The sequence below is a fragment of the Thermobia domestica genome, chromosome 5 (genome assembly GCF_964235325.1).
Source record: "Thermobia domestica chromosome 5, izTheDome1.hap1.1, whole genome shotgun sequence".
Taxonomy (NCBI): domain Eukaryota; kingdom Metazoa; phylum Arthropoda; class Insecta; order Zygentoma; family Lepismatidae; genus Thermobia; species Thermobia domestica.
The window spans coordinates 13,411,744-13,431,509 of NC_137458.1; positions in this window are offsets into that span (position 1 = coordinate 13,411,744).

Consider the following 19,766-nt stretch of genomic DNA (forward strand, 5'->3'; position numbering starts at 1 on the left):
TTTATTCTACGAACCAATTACTTTACTGGGGCAAAGGTTACTCTAATAATTCATGTAATACTTCAGATATGTTTAGTTTCGACAATAAATGGCACTGAGAGTATTTGTAATTTTTTGTTCTATTTCCAGGAAGTATGACGTCATGTGAGTGCATGTGAGTGTCACTTGATGTAACAAGTATATGAGAGTGGACGATGCTTTCGTCTATTCTCGTTATTGCATTTTAGATCTTCTTATGGATGCGACCTCCCGAATCCGGACCGTAGACGGTAAGGAAGAGTGCGTTTAACGAAGTCATTGGGCGACTGACGGAAAGTGAGGCATTTTCTGAATCCACAGGTAATTCAGTGCAAGGCTGTATTGCTTGGGGGTGAAGAACCGTGCGGACTCTGCGGAAGTCACTAAATGATGGATATTCCGAGACACGCAAAGCCGTACTGTTATAAAAAAGGCTCTTCCCTCCAGGGTTTCGAACCCGGTACCGTTATATGCCTACATATATACAATATAATCGCATGACTTTCTTCATATGATTTCAAACAATCAGAGCAATTTGCCTGTGTATGTATGTATGTATGTATGTATGTATGTATGTATGTATGTATGTATGTGTGTGTGTGTGTGTGTGTGTGTGTGTGTGTGTGTGTGCATCTATGTTGGGATTGATCATAAATGCTCATAAAACAGACTAAGGTGTCCGACTGGTAAAGACATTGGGTGTAGGGCTACCCTAATCTTATACTTATTCAAAGAAACCATAGGGTACGTGTCAGGTCTTAGGAACCCATCAAATAGAATAAGGTGAGCGAGCCATATCCATAGAGTTTGATATCTCTAGGACCGTCAACACTCGCCTTAGAGCATGAGGGGTGCAGTCACCAGACCCATCAAAGGAAACCACGGAGGTACTTATTCGGTTCTAAGTACACATCAAAAAGAATAAGACGCTCATCCATAGAACTATAAATACGCATCTTAGGGGACAAGTAACATCAAAACATTGAAATATTGAATTTTGGCAACTTTTACGAATAAGTAAAAAGAGAACGAGTAAAACCCATTCTTAGGAAACACAAGGGTACGTAACTAGACGTAAATACTTATGAACAGAAAGAATTATAATCATAGTACTATGTTCCATTTTAGATCATAAGGGGACAAGGTTTGCCCACTCTTTCCATCAAAAGGAACCACTGGGATACGTCTCTGGTACTCAATAGCCATGAAATAGAGTGAAATACCCTTTTATAGCACAAAAACACCCATACATAATCATAAGACCATAGGTCCCATCTTAAAATTTAAGGGGTGAACATTTTTGCCAACTCTGTTCATTCAAAGTAACCACATAAATACGTAACTGATTATTGACACATATGAAAGAGAGTGAAATACGTTTCATAAGACCATAAGCACTCACACATGAGCAGAGAAAGGGGTCGTCCACATATTATGTAACGCGGCAAAGGAGGGGAGAGAGTTCGGCCTTGCTTTACGAAGTGTGACAAGGGGCAGGAAGAGATAAAAAAATGGTAAAAAATAGCGTTACGTAATATGTGGACAGCCCCTAAGCCCTCATCTTAGAACATAAGAGATACAAAGTTGGCCCACCCCACGCATCAAAGAAAACATAGGGATATCCATTTCATACTCAACATTCTTGAAAAAATTGAGGTATCTCTCTATATGACTAAAAACATCCATCATAGAGGACAAATAACGTCAAAAACTCAGGAATTTTCAATTTTTGGCAATGTTTTACCCATTTAACGGAAGCAGTTAAGACCCTCAAACTTTCAGAAATACATAAGTACACTCCATAGACTAACCATCACCTACCAAATTAAAGTTATCAATCTCCATGACGTTATACCACGTGTCTCCAGGGTCGATGACTAGAGCCACGTGTCTCTATGATGTCATATCACGTGATCGGGGTCAATTACCTGAGTGACTTTACCAATTTCCCGCCATTTTCATCCACTCAGAGCGTCTTTCCTTAAGACTACCCAGTACTATTAGCAAGTCAATATTGCAATAAGATTCAATATGGCGGAAGTTTTAAATGTTATGAATAGTTGGTTAACCATTGAGAACTGCTATGTTGGTATGCAAAGAACCTCACAGTTAGAGATCGCTTCTGCATGGATTGTTAGGCATTTGTAGCATATGTCCATCGTAAGGTGGAGGTATGACATGCCTAGACGAAAATATAGTAAATGAGGACATGTTCTAGTGCGTGTATTAACCACTATGTGGCTGATAAGGCAAGAGAAACTCTGGAAAACACCAGATAAGAATACAGCGTTATGATAGGTTTGAACTACATGTGTGCGGGTAGAGTACATCAGAATCACGGGAGAACCAACAGTAGCAGGGGAAGGACAAGTCGTCACTAGGCATAGCATGAGCCCAAAATTAACTGCCATATGTGAAACTTCATTGCTTTCTGCACTCCAACAAATGTTGCTGGTCACTTACTTCATTAGAACGTCTGCAACGACTTGCCAAGTTTCGTCTCTGAGAAAAGTGTGCGTTCGTCTCGAATGGTATGATTATTATCTTTTTCTTTTTCCATGAGTCCATAATTGCCAGTTAACCCTACACTAAATTATATAAAATATCCACTATTTTCAAAATATTAAACTTATTGCGGAAAGGAAGGCCGTAACACATGTTATTGCTTGTTTCTCTTGCTCCATTTTGCTTACGGGCTATGCTGTTCAGTGCTATTATCGTTGGGGATTGGACGCATTTTTGGGAATGTGCGAAGGCTCGCCTCTGGGAATTTAGTTTTAGCGTTAAAGGCATCTAATAATGCTAATGTTATTAAATTATTTCTTTAACATAGAGTAAGAAGTTTCTATGTAGAATTAGGTATTTCTATTAGTGATAACTTGTTTAATTTAGGTATATACTCTCAGGAGTTATTCAGAGTAGCTGTTTTCCCCTCCTACACGGGCCTGGTCCATAATAGCTTAAAAATGTAATTCTAATACATTTAAAATATGTATAAATTTACCAAACGCTACCGTACGTAATAAAATAATATTTGTTTGTAATTTTAGTTGAGTTTTCCATTTTATAGAATCAGTGGTGTATTTACGATTTTGTTTCGGGGGGCTTTGTTTCGGGAGGGGTTTTGCTAACTTTATTCCTGGAAATATGAATCTTCTGCAATATATATATAAAACAATAAAAAAATTGCGATAAAATTTAGGTCAATGCTTTAGCCCGGAAACCACCCCTTTAAATATGCCACTGCATAGAATACAATATTAAATATATTGCATTGATTCAAATAAAGTTCCTTATGAGCATTAACATTTCTAGTGAAGTTACTATCACGTGATGCATGAATTAAATGCAGTATTGCACTTACTTTAAAGTGGTAGATGCAAGTAACAAACGCTTACCCAAGAAATTTGACACTTAACAGTAAGAATATACTTTCTTTTCCTCTCTCTCATTTTCAATCATACAGGAAATGAAAACAACAATTGAGGAGGAAATTCTCTTCATCCCCATGCAAATCCCAGACAGAAGAAAATATGAACTGCACTTCAAAATATTTGTGGGGTTACCCTACTTGTAGGATTACACTTCGCCACTGCTCATGGACCGCAAGGCGTGCATTGATTGTTTCTCGAAGAAAGCTCGATATATAGTAGTTTTCTTCCACTTTCGGCATCCTTTCGCTCGGAAAGTAGACCGTGCTCATTATAAGAGTGATCCCAATCAAAACAAATCCACACGTTCAATTGGAATTTGTTTGGCCACAGCAACCGAAGCTTAATATAGAAGGAATGCATCCACAGAAAAGAGATCCAATTTTAGAATCCACGATAAACCACAAAATACGCTTTTCATTACTTTCTAAATACCCAAGATTCACACCATAGAAATGATAAAGCTCTTCACCATCAGAAGGAGGTATATTAACAAGAAATTTCAAAGTGGTGTATTACGTCATTATGAAATCTCGTCACCAATCGCTATCTTTCCCTTTACAGGGTTGCCAGGATTGTAATATACGAATGGCAACAAAATGTATGTCATCTATTGGTCTCAAAGAATTATCTCCTGCCTTACTTCGCACTTATTCCGGAACACCCTGTACATCGATTGACAGTACAAACTACTTATCTATTTATACTACGTATATCAATACTTTAGGTAGAAGCCAGATGACCACTACTGAGGAAGAAATCACTGGAACACCAAGGTTCTCGAGTAGGGAACCTCGCGACCCAGCCTTCCTTTATAATCTCCGCCACTAGCACTTATGTGTAATCTAAAGTAAAATGCTATAGTCGTAACCTCCATAGCAGAACATGCCGCGATCTGCAATGTGATCGCAGAAAATCTGCCACGCCTGTGCAGAATAATTGCCATGTAATGCTGTAACAAAAATATGATAGTATCATCTTGATTTTTTATTTTGGAATTGCTGCAGAAAATTTTTGACTTACAAAAGCTCACCGCAGAAAGACAAAGAAAGTTCTGCTATCGAGGCCTTAACTAACCAAAGACCTCTTCTTCTCCATTTCTGGGAAAATCCCTGATTTTAGTGTCTGACAAATACCAATTATTATGGTCTTGTTCAGATTTTTAAAAAAAACGTAAATGTCACTTCAATTCTTTTCATGAGTTCCTTGGGATTTGCTGATTAAAGATTGAGAACTATTTTTGTAAAGTACTGTACAATATTTAAACTGTTAAGTGTACACACATAAACATCCACTTGAGCGATTCCATTCTCTCAATGTTGACATATGTAGTATATGTGAATAGCTTCAGTCAACGGTTTGTGTATATACAATCTCCAACTATTAGGAGAAGTAAGTTTACCTTCACTTGCATTGAGCTTTGGCTTCAAACAATCCGTTATTTGCACGGAAGTAATTCAGGCATCTCTCTTACTCCATTGAAATGGCTATTGGCAACAACGATCCCTCGTGTTTGATAATGACTTTATTCTGAATCTTATCAAGTGTTGAGAATAAAGTTTAAAAAAAGAAACAAATAACTCTCCGCAAGGGTGACACATGAATTGTCATATTATTTTTGTATTTATTTAGCGTCGAAATATTACAAGATTAATGGATAGTTACGCGGTTTAAATCGTAAGTCACAGCATTGTTTTTTTTTTTTTTTTTTTTTTTTAAATTTCGAATGAGGTATAACAGGGAAATCGATAATACACGTTGGAAAGCTTATGGCATGGGTCGTCGAATGGCCTTACCAGAGGAAGGCTGAATGAAGAAGGTCCTCGTGGGGACCAAGCGAAACACAGACAACCAGACAACATTGGTTTATAATCATATGAGCAACGGTTACACAAAACTATTTACACAGACTTTATAATAGTAAACAGGACAGATCTCGCAAGAACACTGAATGTTCAACAACCTTCGAAGTAGTCTCCAAGTTCATCGACAGTCCGTGGCCTGCGATGAAGAAGGCATTGAATACCATCTGTTTTATGTAAAGTGCTGATGTGAGCCACTAGCTTCGAAATGCTATTACAGTGTCTGGTTTGTTAGCAAAGCATTTCCCACGCAATGTCTGCCTCATTTTGGGGATTAGATCATAATCACATGGACTAAGATCAGGAGAACATGGTGAGTGTAGAGAAACCTCCCATCCCCACCGCTGTAAAAGAGATTGCTACTATCTGCTGTGTGCGCTGTTGCGTTATCGTGTGGAATAATGGCGTTGTTCAAAAGTTCCGGCCGTTTAGTACGTACTGCACGACGGAATTGTGACTAAAAATATCTGTAATAATGCGCATTTATGTTCACCTCATGCGCTACATGACACACAAGAACACCTTCATAGTCATATGCTAGAATGACCATGACTTATGTTGGTGAATGGTTTTGTTGGAACCTCTGTTTCCGCGGTGACACAGGAAAACCTCATTCACTGGATTGTTGCTTGAGTTCTGGTTCATACTCACGCATACATGTTTAATCACCTGAAATTATACGTTTCAACATAGCATCCTCTTCTTCCTGGAATGTCTCTATATTGATGTGACATGTTTCCTAAGTGAGTACTCTTCTGTATCTTACTTACTTGATGTGGCGCCCACTTTAAACAAACTTTCCACATGTTCAGGTCCTCTTGTATAATGCAGTGTACTGTCTTTGTCGAAATACCTGTTTGCGATTCTAATTCCCCCTTTACCCAGCGCATATAATCGCGTACGCACTGCTCCAGTACCATCACCCGTGTACATCCTTGTCCTCGGATACGAGACGCCCACCGTGCGGCATATTGGCAGTAGACACTTTGCCTCATTTGAAAGCCGCTATCCAACTTGCCACTACTCGATAGAATACACGCTCGCGCACCTAATACTTTCCATAACTGTGTGGTATTGCTGTGCATTCCTATCGCGGAGAAATGCTACTTTCACATACGCACGTTGTTCACTCTTCTTGACTTCCATTCTGGATTACTGTCGCTCCCTTCAAAATTTCGGGACGTGCACAGACATGCAGCTCTACTCACATACGCCATCTGGTGGACCACTCGACATTCCATTCTATAAACTTCCCAACATGTATATTCGATCTGTCCTGTTATACCCAATTAGAAAGGAAAACCTGACTTAACCCTCGTATTTATCTGAGGATAAAAAGTGAATTTTTTTTTTAGTGCAAAATATATATTAATATGTCGACCAGTTTATTTCTCAATCTCTTGAAAATGAACCTTTGCATTTATCACTACTCTCTGGTACACCTCTTCCGAAACTGAATGGCACAACTGCACGATAACAACCATGCACACTTGCTTGTGAATACCTTATATTTCAAATAAAATTTTAAAAAGAAATCACATGGATTAATGTCCAGGCTATATGGAGGTCCCTGGCGTCTACCTTTGTGTGTGCGGATATTATATGGGCGCCATCAATTCTTCTCCAACACAAAACCAGTGGCTTCAAATTGCTGACAAAATCTGTGAATTATCTGTTTGTTGAAAGACAGACTGTCAACTTTCACCTTCTGTTCGAAACAGCCTGTCGTTATCCGCCATCTTGCATATGCTATTTCGTGGCAAATTCGAATCCGATACTGACTTCTCCTGACATCTACTGGGTTTTCCATTAACTAAAGCACCGAAATACGCGTTTTCAATATCGAATCTATAATATTTAAAATGATACAGGGTGATTAAATGATATAACGTTTCATGTGCTATACTATATTTTTAAACTTCTGAGATGATCAAAGTTTTAAAACGAAAATCTATAAAGGCCTTCTTTTATACACTGCAATTTTGTATTACGTTGTATGCAATATGTAGATCCATAAAGCTAGTCAATACAAATACGTTGTAAATTTAGATGAATCAGGAAAATGTTGGAACAGATTGTGCAATGTGGAGATCCCTAACTGCATGCAATATGGGCTTATATTTCAATGTTAAGTCACTGGCATAGAATTTCAGAAACCAACAACAACAGAACATGGTGCGCTCATTCGCTACTTCTGGTCGAAAGGCGTTGTTGATATCTTTCCTAGCTAGAGGTGAGCAGAACATTCCGTTTGGTTTTATAGAGGAAAATCACAAGCAAGTGTATGTTCACGTATGTGAATAGAAAAATAGAATCATACATGTGGACATATAGGCCTATATGTTAGACAAGACAGATATTTAATATATATAAATGTTCAGTGTATTTTGGGGTAAAAATTAGAAACCTTACTTTTTTTTTAACATAATCAGTGTGCTAAATCTGCTTAAACCGGTCTTCAAGCAACAGTTTTCAGTATTTGACCTTGCATTTAACAAAAATCAAATATCGGCCAAATTGCCTTATTTGTACGATTTTTTTTATCAAGACATGAAATAACATTTTTAACCCTTTCAGACCTGGTGGTCACATTTGTGTACATTAAGTTTTAAGCTTAATATAATTACTCTGGATGATTCTAAATGGCTGGGTTTTTATGTCAGAATTCTTTGAACTTTTCTAAATCACTTTCCACTATTTCTGTGGTGTTTTAATCTGTTGTCAGGAAGCAATGCACATTTCTTGTAGACTACTTGCAGGAGCTGTCACAATGGACAAAGCTCACCCACGTAGGCTGTTTTATTCTTGGCGAAACCAGCTATTTGCAATAAATTATCCTTTTGTTTTAGTGATGTATTTTGAGTTTCTAAACTATATAGATCACAATGATGTGTTCGATTAATCCCATTTTTATTTTACATATGTATTTCAGCCCTAATGCACGCAAAATGTTTCGTCCATAATTCTCTAAATATGACATCCGCAAATGAATTGGCGGTTGTATTTCATTTGTTAAGTCATAAAGAATAATAATTCAAAATAACAATAACACCGGAGAGTAAACAAAAAATCAGGTCTGAAAGGGTTAAGTCCCACAGTTATGCCGACTAGGCTAAAGGAGACAGTGATGATAAGCAATGAATGAAATTGTGGAATGAAGAAAGTGTGAGGAAGCGGGAGAACCCCGAGGAAACCCACGCACACGGTGTTTGTCCACCACTAAGTTCACTTGGCGGGAGCAGAGTTTGAACTCGGGACCCCATGCACTAGAGGTGAACGCTCTACTACTGACTCACCGCGGCCCCTGTTGGTTACATTTGAGTGAAAACACAAATATTTTACTATATCTCATAGACATTGAATGTGGGTCCCACGAGTCAGGGAGTAATCTACACCCCTCCAAATTTCTTTACACACACCCCTGGATGGAAAAGGAATACTCCCCCAAATCCAATTGTATCAATCAGTATCATATAGTTTATTTATTACATCAAGTTAAAAAAGGTTTAGCGTTTAAGAAAGAAGGCAATATTCTTATTTATTTCACTTCAAAATACGAAGCGACTTCGTTCTCTTGCGTGGCTTCGAGAACCATATGACATTGTTTCGGGCGGTGTTTCGATCGAAACGTTTGACAAAACAGACCGCTGATACCTACCCTCCTGGGCTCCGCGGTCGTTTCCGAGAAAAGAGATTGATGGACAGATGCAGATGACTGAAATTGGCAACGTCTTGAGCGGTCATTCACGTACCTCCTCCTCAATAAGGAAAAATATGACAATATAGCAATAAGCCTATACCAGATTCAGTTGGTAAGTGCTACTCTGCAACAGGCTCGCAACCAGAGGGGGAACTAGGGAGGGCCTGGAATTCCCTAAATTCTTCACGTCCCCTCCAGACCTCAATACAAAATGCACAATTTAGATATTTGTAAGATAATTTCTAATGACTTGGCCACTTCTAACATATTCATGGCCCCCCAAAACTCTGTGGCTGGTTTCGAACCTACTCTGCAAGTGGTATATCAACGGACACACGTTACAAGGGTGTAGTCAAAACGTTTTTAGAAATGAAGAGATCGATCGAAGTAAGAATTATATATATTTTAGGCTGAGTCTAGTGTTATGCAGGAACGCATTTGGCGCTAGCTTAATTTTTTGTAAAGTATATTTTTATTCACGTAAATTCATTGAGCGGAACAGGGCTCACAGCGAGTCACTTTTTTTAACTAAAATTTACTTTTTTTTTAAGTTGGTCACTAAAAGTTACTGTTTTCCAAATTTGTCACTAAAAGTTACTTTTTTGAGAGGTAAAGTGACTTTTTCGTGTAATTTATGTTTTGCATTGGCAGTTTTCTAACAAAAATATAAAAACAAATGGAAAAAGGCAGAAACTTGTTACTCATTACTCTTCTGAAAGCTTCAGTACTTGCTACTAGGGGGACGCGGCAGAAGTCCTAAATGGCAGAAGTCCTAAAATGCAGAAGTCCTAAACGGCATTAGACCTAAAATGCACAAGTCCTAAAAATTATTTCGCGGCACAAGTCCTAAATGGCAGAAGTCCTAAAGTGCAGAAGTCCTAAAGTGCAGAAGTCCTAAAATGCAGAAGTCCTAAAGTGCAGAAGTCCAAAAATGCAGAAGTCCTAAAAGGCAGAAGTCCTAAAAATCATACCGAGGCAGAAGTCCTAAAGTGCAGAAGTCCTAAATTGCAGAAGTCCTAAAAATCTCTTGTGGCGCTACCATCGCGTCCGTAAGAAGAATACTGTCAATCTGTTAGTCAAGTTTTAGATATACTGTTTCATATTACAGAGCCTTAGTTCTTACAAGTTATTTGTATAAATACATATTCTATCGTTCTGAAATAATAAATAAATAAATAAATAAATGAAGCCTATTGTCCTTTCTTACTCTTTCCATGATATATTTCTATGTTGACAAAATTTTAACTTTCTACCAAATGTGATTCCCAGATCTTTCATAATGTCTGTTTTTCTCTATTTCCACACCATTAGTAACATAATATTGTGTTTTAGTTATGTACGTCATAAATTTTGCTTTCCTTGTGTTGTTTTGAAGTAAATTATTTTTACACATATATTTCTTGTACAGAAGTCTTTCTGTAGCAAATAATTGTCATATTCGTAATTAACTACTCCTGGGATACGGCTGTTTCGGTGTAGGACGTTTTGGTGCAGGGCGTTTCGGTGTACGGATTGCTCGGTGTAAGGACGTTCGCCGGTTAAGGTCAGGCTGGTTCGGTGTAAAAGTTCTAATGTTTACACCGAAACGTCTACTCTTCAAAATGAAAATTATTCGTTAGGGAGAAATAAATTCACGAAGTAGAATATATAAATTAATAAATAAAATAAAAATTAAATGTTTCTGTAATTGGCAAGGGTTACTTATTTATAGTGAGTCCCCTCGCTTCACTCTATGTCAGAACTTCTTATATCCTCAAATGTTATAATTATTAATTGATTGGGAAAACGTTTTACGGTAATGATATATAGTAAAAAAGTGTGTGATGCATAAACATTGTGTACACCACACACACCTTATTACGGCAATAACTGTGCACAAATCGCAAAATGCTGCACAATCTTTGAAAGAAAATTTTCACAGATGGTTTTTCTTCCAATAACCGCTTTTATATCATGCATACCCAATAAGATTAGCAAATCTAGGAAAAGAAAACTGATTATGAATCAGTGATGAGATCTTAATTATATTATTACGGAGATGTAAATTCATGTTATAGTTGTAGAGAAGGACAGTGTCAGAAAAATGTCTCAAGAAAATTTTTAACGGCCTAAAGAACACAACAAGAGGCTGAATCCTACCAGTTGTTCCTGCAGAAATTGTTTCTATTATGAGTTACTCTTTTGTTCTTAAACGTGTTTAATAATTACAGCAAATGAAGGATGTTTATAATAGAATTTGAAAGAATACAGTTTTAAAAGAATTAAACTACGTCAACATGTTAAAATAATTAAAAGAACCTAATTAATTAGCCACTTTGTACTCTCATTTGCTTAACTGGAATAACCGAGGCCTAAAGGAAAAGAGTTTTCTGCCCAAATCTTATAAGCAGTGGGATATTTTAATATTATAGAAATTGACCCTCCTACCCCTTAGAAGTGTAATTTTCAAGATACTGAAACATATAGTATTTTATTACTTTTAGTTAAAAGTTCAAATACCGAGTTTCACGCATCTAGCTTAAACAAATCCTTCCTTAATTTATTTACATATTTTCTGAGTAAGTAATGGGGAATTCGAACATTAAAAAAAGTGCTCCCTTTGCTCTTTCCTTTTTATGTGTTCAATTTTCAGTTTTTTTTTAACAGGAAAGATTATATGCCAAGTTTCATTTTACTAGCTTCAGAAACTTGCGAGATACACTACCCTTTAAAAAAATCTTGCCCCACCCGTTTTACGATACTTATTTCCAAAAATTCTTTCTTATGTCCTGCTTTCATAAGAAAATTATATTTTATAATTAAAATTTAACGACTCTACTTGTAGTAGTATGCCCAAAAAATCACTCATCTTTACTCTTTTATATAAGAGTACAGAAGATAAATACAGTCAAACAAATGGATTTCCATGAACAGTTTCCGATTTCTTATAACTACCTGATTCGTACATTTCCCACAAGCTGTGATTTTAAATTTACGCTCTGTCAAGGTCCAGGTTTCAAAAAGGAACTAACTGGAAATATAATAATATCATGTATTTGTGTACATGTGTAATATGTATAAATTTATTGTCTTATTGAAGCTTTCGTAATCTGGAAATAAACTTTTGATTTGCTTTTAATATATAAAAATCATGCTCCCCTAGAAAAATTTGCAGGCTACACCCCTAAATGACTATGTAGTAATTTCTGCAAAAATGGCACAGGACCTAAAATTTAGGTCTAATGCCTATATTTTTAGGACTTGTGCCATTTAAGACTTATTAATGTCACCCACTGTATTGCATAATAAATGTTCTTTGCTCAATTTTAAATTTACTGCGTTCTTTATGTATACAGTTGGTATTTAATGTTCACTCATGAAATGTCTAGTGTGCTTTTTTCCTAATTAAGTAAACTTTGGTGGATTTTTGTCCTACTCTTAATAAAATACGCTCCGCACAGTATATATTGCAATTCTGAATGTTTGCTTGGTTTCAGAAGTCTGGTAAAATATTCTTTTTAAACATTTTTTTTATTATTTATTTATTTATTTATTCTTGTTTTAGGAATTTGTCTTGGGATTCTCGTATCTCCATTCGAAAGAAACGAATTTCTTAACAAATTATGTAATTAATTCTTAGAATGAAATAGGTTGTATTATGTAATTCGTGTATAAGTGCAGAACAGATAGTGATAATAACGATCTTAGTAGTACAAATATAGCTGTTACTGTTGGAATTAGATACGTTCGTAACATTATTGCCAACTAGTTGCTGCATCGTCCCAATTTCGTGTGGTGGTGGCGAATTTCAGAACTAAAGCAAGTGAATGATAAAGGCACAAGTCCTAAATGGCAGAAGTCCTAAACGGCAGAAGTCCTAAAAGGCAGAAGTCCTAAAGTGCAGAAGTCCTAAAATGCAGAAGTCCTAAAGTGCAGAAGTCCTAAAATGCAGAAGTCCTAAAGTGCAGAAGTCCTAAAATGCAGAAGTCCTAAAGTGCAGAAGTCCTAAAGTGCAGAAGTCCTAAAATTTAGGTCTAGTGCCCATATTTTTAGGACTTCTGCATTTTAGGACTTCTGCACTTTAGGACTTCTGGATGTCACCCGCTACTAGATGTGAAACAGTCAGCTTTATTCTCACTTTAGCTTTTATTTTTCTAAAGCACAATGGACGGTTGGTGGATGTGGTTGAGGTGGGGTGGGAAGCTCTCATGGTGGGGTTGAGAACCCTTCTGTGCCCATTCTTTCTTCTATCATAATAATCTTTTAGTTTTCTCTCGTAATAGTTAACGCTCCGTTCAACGTTGTGTGTGTGTGTGTGTGTGTGTGTGTGTGTGTGTGTGTGTGTGTGTGTGTGTGTGTGTGTGTGTGTGTGTGTGTGTGTGTGTGTGTGTGTGTGTGGTTCATCATGTTCGTCTTGTGATACGCTTCTTGTATGTTCTTCTTAAGAGTAGGTGATGAATTTGAATATTTCACGTTTTTGAGAACTCTTAATGCGAAGTTAAATATAATGTCTGGGATGAAGAAATTCAGAAATAGGCCAGAACTGGTTCCACTTACTCAGAAGCTTTTTACATCTGCTAAGTCTGCTTACCGTAACTACAAAGCATACTTTGAAAACCTAAGAAAGGAGGAAGCTCAAAAAGAAGAAGTAAAGAAGAAACAAAACAACAAAGAGAGAGGTGATGGAGAAATTGACAAAGGAAAAAAGGGGCATGATGAGATTTTGGTCACTTTTTCGTGTGCTTTTGGCCATTCTTTGGTCACTTTTCAACTATTTACAAGAGACCAGACCACTATGAGCCCTGGAATTATTAAAATTAGGGTATATTAAAGAAGACAAAACAGTAAGATACAAAATATTTTTAAATTGAAAAACTGGATTTCTGGAAAACAACTAAATCAATGAATAATTTTCTTATGAAAGATATTCAGAGCGAATAACGTAGCCAGGAAGGGGCAGGAACGGAGATTAAGAGATCAAATAATATTACAACAATTAACGTTAACAACAGGGTTAGAATATTAAAATAATGAAATTGCAACTATGTACAGTATTAATTACTAAACGAATGTGATTTCAGCATGGGACGAGGGAATTTTTCCCAATTAATATTTTGGAAAAAAAAATCAGCCACTAAAACTTGCTGGGGGGAATAAATTGAAATAATAGAATTTTGCAAAATAATTACAACAATTTGTATGTAATCAATTCACATGTAATTACTGGGTAAAATAGTGGAGGTTAATTCCTAATACAGTGAAACCTCTCTTAACGGGCACCTCTCAATAGTGGACACCTTCATAAGAGGACAAACTTTCTTATTCTTCCATGCCATAAATATGTGTGGTGTGGTGTTATGAGAGAGAGCCCTTCCTTTCAGGGACACCTCTAATTTACGGACAAATAATCGGTTCCACCGATGTCCGTTTTGAGAGGTTTCACTTTATTACTTAGTTTAATAATAATAATAAATGCTTAAATGTGTAAACTTACTTTATTGAACCTACCACTGCAAAGAGCTGATATTATTATTATTATTATTATTATTATTATTATTAGTAGTAGTAGTAGTAGTAGTAGTAGTAGTAGTAGTAGTAGTAGTAGTAGTAGTAGTAGTAGTAGTAGTAGTAGTAGTAGTAGTAGTAGTAGTAGTAGTAGTAGTGTTGCAATAGTTGCGTAACAAAATATACTGTTTTCTTGTTTGTTTGTTTAAAAATTATATCACTATTCTGAGGGCACACCCCCCTTTTATTTTGAACACCCCCAAGTAAAAATTTCTGGCGTACTTACTGCCACGAGTGGCGATACAGACAACAAGACGATATTCCCATTCACGCCACACACGCTCCAACATATCAGATGAAATGGACTAGATTGCAGCATTGATACGAACTTGCACTTCTTGCAGGTTTTGAGGCAATGGGAGTAGATAGACACAAGCCTTTACGTAATCCCATAAAAGAAACCACAGACCGGATAATCAGGCGACCTCAGCAGCCACTTATAAAAGACATTATCATCATTTCCGGTATGTCCAATCCATCTTCCTGGAATCCGCTCATTCAAATATTCCCAAACATGCAATTGCCAGTGAGGAGGTGCTCCATCTTGTTCCAAAATAAAGCCATTGCTTTCTTCCAATTGTGAAAATAACCAATAAGTGAGCATATAAACGCAAATGTGCTTACCAATCAGTGAGCACAAAGTAAACATGAGTAAATTTACTTTCTCTGTGTTTGATCCCCTTCATTATTGATATTATTGTCCATTATTGAATGTCCAAAAATATTTTAGTTTTTTATTTCAAATGTGACCAATTTCATTTAAATATGATTATCCAAAGCGACATAATACCATTTTAAAATATGATAGTAGTTTTATGGACACCCTGTATTTAGTTTTATAATCAGTAGGTTATTGACAGTCATTTAATTTTATCTGACCTAATTCTTGATCTTGAAGTAACGAGTATTGGATTGAATCTATTGTTGTTGCAATTTGTTGCAATGCCTTTTGTTGCAATTTTACAGTTTTTTGCTAATCTATCTATTATATAAAAGAGAACGCACAAATCCTTTGTTCCCTCATCACGCTAATACGGCTGAACCAATTTCTTTTATTTTTGGGGGGTTATTAGGATTTGGACCCTAGATAGTTTTTATCATATCACTTTAATTTTTAATTACCAGTGTCTTGAGATAATTGACCATTCAAGTGTCCATAACGTACAAATCCTTTGTTAGTTCATCATAGGTAAAAATAAACGTATTTATATGCAACCCGCATGACCGTGTCACTCGGCGGGTTAACATAAATGACAGGCGATATAATGTTAACATTTACTGCAATCTACTATGGTTTTTATCATATCACTTGAAAGCGAAAACTTCCGGGATGACCGCAGCGAAGCGGGGCGGGTTAACATAAATGACAGGCGATATAATGTTAAGATTTACTGCAATCTTCTATGGTTTTTATCATATCACTTGAAAGCGAAAAAGTAAAAATTATCTAAGTAACAAAGTTTATTGCGTTCCGGGGTGACCGCAGCGAAGCGGGGTGAACGCTGCTAGTATTTTATAAAATTGAAAATGACTATGTTTGTGACTCCTAATCTCTTGAACCACCCGACCGTTCTCGATCAAATTTTGAACATAGATGAGGTTTGAAACTTAGATGTTTTTTGTCAAATCACTTTGACGGCGCAACTTAGGGTTGAGGGAAGGGAAGAGACAGGGCCGTGCCGTAGGGTGGCCGAGCGGGCCGATGGCCTCGGGCGCCGAAGTAAGGGGGTGAAAAATTAGGGAGAGAAAAGGAAAAAAGATAAGAAAAATTGCTTGCAATATATGTGTGGGGGCGCCGTCGTATACTCTCGCCCCGGGCGCTGATTTTCCACGGCACGGCCCTGGGGAGAGACATTAAAAATGATTTAAAATGACCGATATTAGTGTCGAATCTATAGTTTTCGGGGTCGCGAGATGAGCAGTAACACTTTCGATGCACTGTCTCGCAACATGGAAAAAATAATCGAAAATGACCGATATTAGTGCCGAATCCATAATTTCTGAGGTCGCTGTAATGAACAGTGACACTTTGGGTTCCATTTAAATCTAAATTCAGCCACGCAATGTGGGGGAGGAAGGAGGAGGGATCGAAATATAAAAATCATCGAAAATGACCGATGTCAGAGAGCGCTTTGGTAATAGTGAAAAGTGACTGTCTAACAGAACATGTTACTACTTTATCTTAATTTAACCCAGCGAAGCAGATAATTGATGCTAGTAATCACTAATATGTAACTGTACAAAACACGTTAAGACTCTGAAATCTCTATACCAAGGTACTCTCATTATCATTGTCATGCTTTTGTCTTGACTTTGTAGCTTCATTGTCCCTGTGTGGATTTTGTGCTTATAAGAAAGTACAAAAACATATTATAATTTTAGTTAATCTCTGTTTTTCATTTCAACACAAATGTATAAAAAGCAATATAAATTGATATTATACTATTCTGCTGATGCATAAAGCTGTTCTAGCATGTACTATTGCATGATGACGCCATTCTTGTATACAGTTTTACCAGACCTTTCTGTTCTTAACAGTTCTCATTCTTTAGAAATGATTCTTTTCTTCGGTATGTATTTTTTGTCGTTGAGTTAGAAAATTACAGGTAGTGTAAAATATTGAAATGAAAATTTTAAACTAAACTTTCTAAATAAATCTTCAAAAAAATGCAAACAATTCTTAAACTAAATCATTTAATCAAAAGAATTTGTAAAATTTTTTAATGAGTGCCAAAAATTTTCAAACTTCAAAAATTTTATACTTTAAAGATGTTGAAACAAAACTTAAAATCAGTGCTCAAAAAATTTAACAAAACTTAAAAAAAATAAAATTTAAGTTTGAGAGTGATAGTTTAAATTTAAATTTGAAAGGATATTTTAAAATAAAAAAATATTTTTGTTAAAAAAACTTTTAATGATTGCAAAATATTTATTTCCGTTTCCTATTCCCGTTTTGCTTATACTCACTCGACGGAATAGATATCAGAGAAACGTTTGTATACCAATACAGGCTTTCCCCCCATACATATTCTATCTATCGATACAAAACTTGGTACACACATTTCTTATCTCCTATAGTATTTTTTGAGATACATTTGAATTGTGTGCTTTTATCCTGGACTACTTCAGAGGGGTCCGAAGTTGATGGTAGGGATTTCTGGAGGAATTTTCCCGACATTCTCCCAATTTTCCCTGTTTAAGTACGTTAGGGGATCCCAATACATAACACCTCTAAAAAGCTTGTTTCATGCTGAAGAGAATGAACTATAAACCATGACTTTCCAATGAACTGTGTTGATGCAATAGCTATTTCACTGCGAGTCTACGATTTTCTTCATACTAACAGGGTTAATGGGCCCCAGGGACTTACTCCGTTGTCCATGGCTCCTTTTTTATGTCCATGAACATATCTTTGTTATGTTTATCGAATGGACTAAGACTCGGAGATTGCCGGGTGCATATAAGTAAAAATTTTATCATGATAATTTCAAAGTTTGTTTTTCATAGTTCCCAGGAACTGCATAATGTAGACAGATCCTTAACACACCTTTTGATGCACTGAAACATCAGCAGGGTTGCCAATTCAGAGTGTTAATGTATGAAAACTACGATTTCCCTAGTTCCCCCGTACAAAGGCCTCATCCGATTAGTTATCGGTGGAAATGAAAAATTTCTTTTTTCTGCTCCATATTTTGCAAGCTACTCCACTAAGCAAACTGAAAATTAATGACAGAACATCCATACGTATGAGTTATGAGTCAATTTACATGTTTTGCAAATATAAATATATATATATATATATATATATATATATATACCTTCGGTTACATCTGGCAACACTGTGTTGTTCCTAGTGTACTTTAATCGTTGCTTCCTAGTTTAAAAATATATGCATGAACAAGGCTTCATTTTGGTTTAACCATTATTTGTGTATCACTTCAGGTTCAAAAGTTCTACTATCCCAAACTCTGGGTTGCATTGTATATTGGACACCCTGTAGTATCTCGGTAGCTTGAATTCACCATGTGAGCTCTGATGATACTAACACAAAGGGTACATATTTTTTGATGCAGTTCCAATTTATGAGATCATTCGTGAATTCATGACTTATTTACTTCATTCATCACAAAATATTTCATCATTCCCAGTACCTTATAAATTGTTTCTTATGAGAGGAGTTACATTCCTGGCTACATATTAACTTGAGAAGGGCTTAACTGATATTGATATAAATATAACGTGCAAACATATGCAATAAAAACAACAGAGCAAAAATATAATCCAATCTCTGCTAGACGCAAGCGACGGCCACTAAAAGCAAGAATTGTGTCTAACGAGCGTAAAGGCAGGACAAAGCTGGTGGGTCACCAATGATAGGTATGCGTGTAAGCGAGGACAGTAAAAACACATTGTGCTTCCCATGTTACTAGAGGCCTCACCTGTCGTTTACTGTTACGATTCGTGACTTAACACATTGCACGCACATGGGAATTCAGTTCATCATGACTTCCTTATGGACTATTACGTGATTAAAAGCATATAATTAAATTGTTTTTTTTTTTTTCAAACATTATTAGATATGTTACAGGTAAGATCTCCAAATAACTTGAACACTTGTATATTTATCTCTTGAAATAACATTAAGAATTTCTTTAAATTTTACAAATCTATGGTTCTATAAACTGAACTGGCACATATTATTTTTTGAAAGAAAAGCATGGAGTAGTGCCTATTTCCACATTTCTTCGTTTATTTCCTCATTCCTTTAATACCACCGCTGCGTTATTTTCACACTGCAAAATTAACATTTTTGTCTAATTTAGCTCTGTATCAAATCTTTAATACCAGGCTTGTGTTAACCGCGATACCGGATTCTTATTAAAACAACATGCTGGAATCAGTGGTCTGTGTTAACCGCAACACCGGATTCTTATTACTAAGATAACATACTAGAATCACTGGCCTGTGTTAACCGCAACACCGGATTCTTGTTATTAAAATAGCATGGTAGAATCACTGGTCTGTGTTAACTGCAACACCGGATTCTTGTTATTAAAATAACATGCTAGAATCACTGGCCTGTGTTAACTGCAACACCGGATTCTTGTTATTAAAATAACATGCTAGAATCACTGGCCTGTGTTAACTGCAACACCGGATTCTTGTTATTAAAATAACATGCTAAAGTGGTAGTCACGCTAGGACCACTGA